The sequence below is a fragment of the Geotrypetes seraphini genome, chromosome 7 (assembly GCF_902459505.1).
Source record: "Geotrypetes seraphini chromosome 7, aGeoSer1.1, whole genome shotgun sequence".
In the NCBI taxonomy this organism is placed as follows: domain Eukaryota; kingdom Metazoa; phylum Chordata; class Amphibia; order Gymnophiona; family Dermophiidae; genus Geotrypetes; species Geotrypetes seraphini.
The window spans coordinates 120106005-120112004 of record NC_047090.1 but is presented as its reverse complement, the minus strand read 5'-3'; positions in this window follow the sequence as shown (position 1 = coordinate 120112004).

Below are 6000 nucleotides of genomic sequence, written 5' to 3'. Positions count from 1 at the left end.
AGTGCCAAAATGGCAGATGACCAGTGTCGCACCAAGGGTGGGGTGGGGGGGGTTGTCCGTCCCGAGTGCAGCCTTGGGGGGGTGCACAGCTGGCCCGGACCCTATCGCGCTCCCTCCCTTCTTACTGCTGCCCTTCTTACTTAAGGTGACCGACTGACCCGTTGTCCCGACCCACTGCTTCGGGACGCCGAAATGTCCCGTTTTCAGGGACAGCATCCCGAAGCTGTGCGTGGGGACAAGGGATCAGCGATCGCTTCCCCTCCCGCGCTAAAGCCTGTCTCCCTCCTTCCCTCCCTACAGCACCGAAATGGTCAGGGGGGCCACCAGATCCGGAATCACCCTCCCTATTCTCAGGGCCAGCATTAGGGGATAGCAAGGGGGCCTCGCGATCCAGGCAGCTCTCTTAGCTGCCATCAGCCTTGCCTTCAGCTGCGCCGGTAAAGCAAAACTGGACAGTAAAAGCAAAGAGAGACGCCGCGGGACTTTTCCACTTGTCTGCATCGCTCGAAGTTCTGCCACTCTCGATCACTTCAGAGGGGGCAGGATCGAGAGCGGCAGAACTTCGAGCGATGCAGGCAAGTGGAAAAGTCCCGTGGCGTCTCTCTTTGCTTTTACCGTCCAGTTTTGCTTTACTGGCGCAGCCGAAGGCAGGGCTGATGGCAGCTAAGAGAGCTGCCTGGATCGCGAGGCCCCCTTGCTATCCCTAATGCTGGCCCTGAGAATAGGGAGGGTGATTCCAGACCTGATGGCCCCCCCTGACCATTTCGGCACTGTAGGGAAGGAAGGAGGGAGGCAGGCTTTAGCGCGGGAGGGGAAGCGATCGCCGGTTACCGGCAGAGCCAAAGGCAGGGCTGATGGCAGCTAAGAATCGCCTCCAGTCTTGCAGCAGCACTGGAACACTCTGAGGGACTTCTATACCATTCAGGCCTATTAAGTTGGGGAAAAGAGGGGAGGTACTGAAATGGGATGTGGGAAGATGGTGGGTTGGCTGGCTCATGAAAGGGAAGAAAGCTGCTAAATCAGATAAGGAAGAAAAAAAGGAACACAGGAAGATTCTGGACATGGAGGTTGTAGGGTGAAGGGAAAAACCAGACATGAGGTGAGTAGAAAGACAGGTGGGAGATGCTGGACAAGGGGTGGATGCAATAAGAAGAAAAAGGAGGTTCTGGATATTGGAGTAGTAGATAGATAGGGGGCATGCTGACACAGAAGGAGGGAGAAGGAAAAGAGAGAGGAACAAGAGATGCCATGTCCATGGGAGGGAAGGAAAGGAAAGGAGATACCAGACCATGGAGGGGGAGGGAGAGATGCCAGGGCATGGAGGGAAAGGAGACAGATGCCAGACCATGGGAAAGGAAGGAAGGAGGGAGGGAGAGAAAGGAAGGAGAGGAGATGCCAGATAATGGAGGGGGAGGTGGAGTTGGAAGGAGAGGAGAAATATGCCAGGGCATGGGGGAGAGACAGGAAACAAATGCCAGACCAGAGGGAGAAGAGGTGCCAGAGCATGGAGAGAAAGAGATGCCAGGGCATGGGGGAGGGAAGGAGATAGAGATACCAGACCATGGGGTGGAGTGGGAAGGAAGGAAAGGAGAAGAGAGAGATTCCAGAGCATAGGGAGACAGAAAAATGGAGAGGGGGTGAGGCTGAAATGAATCATGTACATAGGAGACAATTTATAGAAGGAGCATAGAAAGAGGGAAGATATCATATGGAAGAGAGAGTGGGCAGGGACACTGGATGGAAAGGGCGAAAGGGAAGAGAATGGAAGGGGCGAGACAGAGGGTGAACAGTAGATAGAAGAGGTAGAGAGAGGGGAACAGACACTGAATGGAAGTGTGGGGGAGAGGAGGGACAGATGCTGAATGGAAGTATGGGGATAGGAGGAACAGACGCTGAATAGAAGTGTGGAGGAGAGGAGGGACAAACACTGAATGGAAGTGGGGGGAGAGGAGGGACATACACTGAATGAAAGTGTGGGGGAGGGGGGAAGACCGAATGGAAGTGGAGAGAGAGGGGGAGCAGACGCTGGAAGGAAGTGGGGAGGAGAAAGAAAAAAGGGCACATGCTGGATTGAGGGAAGAAGATAGAGTTAGATACTGGAAGGGTTGAGGGAAAGAGGTGGCGAGCTGTAGGTAGACAGTAAAAAAGGAAATTGATGAGAGGGTAGTAAGAACGTAATCTAGATGGATGCAGAAAATAAATTGAAAAGGAAAATGAGGGAAGAAAGGGATTGCAGAAGAGAGGTGTGGGAAAGGGAAGGAGAGGGAGAGATGCCAGACCAATGGGAGTGAAAGGAGAGCTGGAAGGGGGAGGCATACAGTTTCTAGAAGGGGCATAGAACGAGAGAAGATGCCATAAAGGGGCAGAGAGATGGCAGACAGTGGATGGAAGGAAGAGAGTAACAAGAAGATGAGGAAAGCAGAAACCAGAGAAGACAAAGGTAGAACAAAAATTTCTATTTATTTATTGCTTTAGGAGACATGTATCACTGTTTCTGTGGTGTTGCATTGTATGCAGAGTCCAGCTTCTTGCTGGTTCAATTTAACCTTTGTCTATGTATTTCTATTTTATCCCCCCTTTTACAAAACTGTGGAGCGTTTTTTAGCGCCAGCCGTGGTGGTAGCAGCTCTGATGCTCAGAATTCCAGGAGCGTCAGAGCTGTTACTACCGTGGCTAAAATCCACACTTCAGTTTTGTAAAAGGGGAGGGGTTAGTTTGTGATTACATTTCATACTAGGTGAAGGTGTTTTCTGTGTTCTGTGTGTTCAAAAGACATGGTTTTAAGTTAGGATTGACGGTGTAGGATTGATCTGTACTAGTCTGGCTTGTTTAGTTTTACAATGGGTGTATTGATGTTGTACTACTCACTGCAGTATGTAAGATGCTGCCTTTTCCTAGGTACTCATGTGTGACGTGTGGCTTGTTACTAAAAATCATGTTTTTCGTACAGATGGGGGGGGGGGTGCCAAAAAATGATGGGCCCCGGGTGTCACATATGCTGGGTACATTTAATGTGAGCAAGAGTAAAGTGATGCATGTGGGAAGGAGGAACCCGAACTACAGCTACGTCATGTTGATAATGTTTTAAGGAGATTTACTGTGTATTGATATTCCTCACCTGTGTTTCTTTATTGTACCTAAGTGCTATGCCCGGAAATAGGAAGCAAAGCAAAGTGGACTATGCCGAGTGCTTAAGTCCCATTAGAATAATTTCTCGATAGCTGAACGAGAGGTGAAATAGACAGTTGACCTTAGGTAGCCTTGACCCCTGACGGCTCTTCTGCTTGAGAATTGTGGGTTTGGTGATAAACTGGTGTGAATGGAGGGCCTTGAGTTTGTGGGTGGGGCCAGTATCACCCCAGTACACAGAGTAAAAGTCCCATGGCTCTTCCTGAATGTTTCTGCCATAAATTAAAATGGCAGCGCCTGGTTCTGTTGTATTATGGGCCCTAATCATTGGGAACTCCAGGCAGAGAGACACACCCATCGCCTCAGGAAGGGACTAGGAAGCAACTGTGGGCACTAGGGGGAGGTTGGGGGTGCAAAAATTCTAGCTTAAAAGCCTTCAGTAGGGAGCAGTGTTCGTGGATTGCAGCACGTTTCTGTGTCTGAGACAAAGGGGCCATAATAGATATATGCATGGGAGGGGGTGGCTCAGGTGCCCTCGGAGAGCTCCTGTCACCTGCGCACTCTACATCCAAATGGATGGGTCTGCATTAAGTTGCTTAGGAGTCTTTAATGATTTGCACTCTTGATTCATCCCATAGGAGAACTAAAGAGCAGAGCAGATCCACCTTAATGTAGGATATAACTGAACTGAGCTAGAAAAGGGGTGAGGTGGACAAAGTGAAATCATGGAAAGGGGGGCTTCTGGTTATAATTTATGGAAATCAGTGCCGAGGAAAAGGATCTAGGTGTCATTGTTGAGGATATGTTGACACCCTCAACTCAATGTGCGGTGGTGGTTAAGAAAGCAAATTGAATGTTAGGAATTATCAGGAGAGAAATGGAAAACAAAGATGAAAATGTTATAATGCCCTTATATCACTCTATGGTACAGCCACACCTCAAATACTGTGTGCAGTTCTGGTCACCGTATCTCAAAAAAGATATAGCAGAATTGGGGGTCACGTGATGCTGGAGACCTGATCGGACGTGCCCTTCAGCAGCTCCGGGCCACTCCGTCCTAAATCTTACATTAAACCCGCGGATCTGGGGGGTGCATCGCGCTTTCCACTTCCTTTACGTCACGGGACAGAGCGAGCCTCCGCGGAGTTCTTTTTGGAGGGCTGCGTACAGGTTATGCCGACTAAACTCCAAAGAGGAACGAAGGCTAAGCATTCAGTGAAAGGCCCCAAGATGGCGGAGCAGCACGCGGTGCCGATGTTCACCCTGCAGGACGCGGCTGTGCAGGAACTCACGCGTTCCTTAACCTTGGTTATGGAAGATAAACTCACCAAAATCCAGTCTTTCATGGAGGAGATGAGAGAACGTATAGACGCTCAGTCAAATCGCATGCAGCGCGCTGAGGAGCGCATTGCTCAACAGGACGTCCGCACGGATAGCTTTGAGGAACGCTTACGCACCCTGGAAACAACGGCGAAATCTTTAACGGAGCGTGCGGAAGACCAGGAGAACCGGAGCCGCCGAAACAACCTGCGCTTCATAGGGATCCCTGCTACCGTGCGCGACGTGGATCTACGCTCCCGCCTGGAAGCATGGCTGACAGAGACCTTTGATATTCAGGCCCCTCTGACCCCGCTATTGATCGAGCGGGCGCACCGAGTGGGGACCCGCACTGAAGGGGAGCAACGCCCGCGCCCTGTCATAGCGCGATTTCTCAATTTTGCTGCCAAAGAAAAGATCTTGTTCCTGTATCGCAAAGGGAAGGAATTACAATTTGAAAGCCACAAAATCCTTATCTTTCAGGATTTTTCCCCGCATGTCTCCTATCAACGACGCGCCATGGCACCCTTTTGCAACGAGCTCTTCAAACGGCACATCAAAGTCAACCTTTTATACCCATCCAGGGCCCGCATATTCTATAATAACAAAGTTACATTTCTGGATACGCCACAAGCCATGGATCACTTTATTCAACAATTGCCTCCTGTGATTGCTCACCCACAGCCGGGTGATTGAGGGAACTGCCACGTTCACTACTTTAACCCGGCGGCCTGAGAGTTGCTGGGGTATGTGGGCCTTGCTTGCTTCCTGTTACAGCTCACTGTGGCTTATTACTAGGCCTTGTGGTAATGTCTGCACCTGTTCCTGTTTGGAGCATGAACCTGACTTGACACTTACGATTAGCCTGATACACTTATTTTCTCCTCTGCTCCTACGGGAGCGTGGAGGGGAGAGTGGGGAACTTTTTGACCAAATGCCTGCTATCTGCTGCCATTGCTTCGGACTAGCCCGCTCTGCGACATGGCAAATTGCCTTGTATACGGTATTCTACCTTAGTGTGTCTCTGGTTGTCTGCCTAGAGGGCATCTTTGCCCTGTTGTTCATTTGTTTAACTCGTTATGATGTTTTGACTTCTGGAGTTCTGTATGCCTTTCTATGTTATGCCTTCTCTGCTGGTTGCCTCCCTAGGGGGTCTCGCTTTACTTTACTTTATTTGACAGTTACAATTTCTTGCTGAGGGGTGGGGGTGACCCGGAGCTGCTGCATCTATGCAGTTTTTGTTATATTGGGGTAGACTGTATGGTCTGGGGAGGAACGGGAGAGGGTTGGGTGGGGAGGGGGGGTGGGGGGACGCAGGCAGTGGCGTACCTAGGGGGGGGGGGGGGGGGGGGGGGGGGGCCACCCCGGGTACCAGCCCTAAGGGGGTGTTCCCGGCCTTGCCGTTCAGTCCCCCGCCACCCCCGAAGGACCGCTCGCCCCACTGACCTTCCTGCACCACCTGTGAAGCAGCCCGCAGGCAGGATCGCGAAGACAGCGTCAGCATCCCTGCGCTGCTTCCTGCGCCATCGATCCGCCCCTCCTCTGACGTCAGAG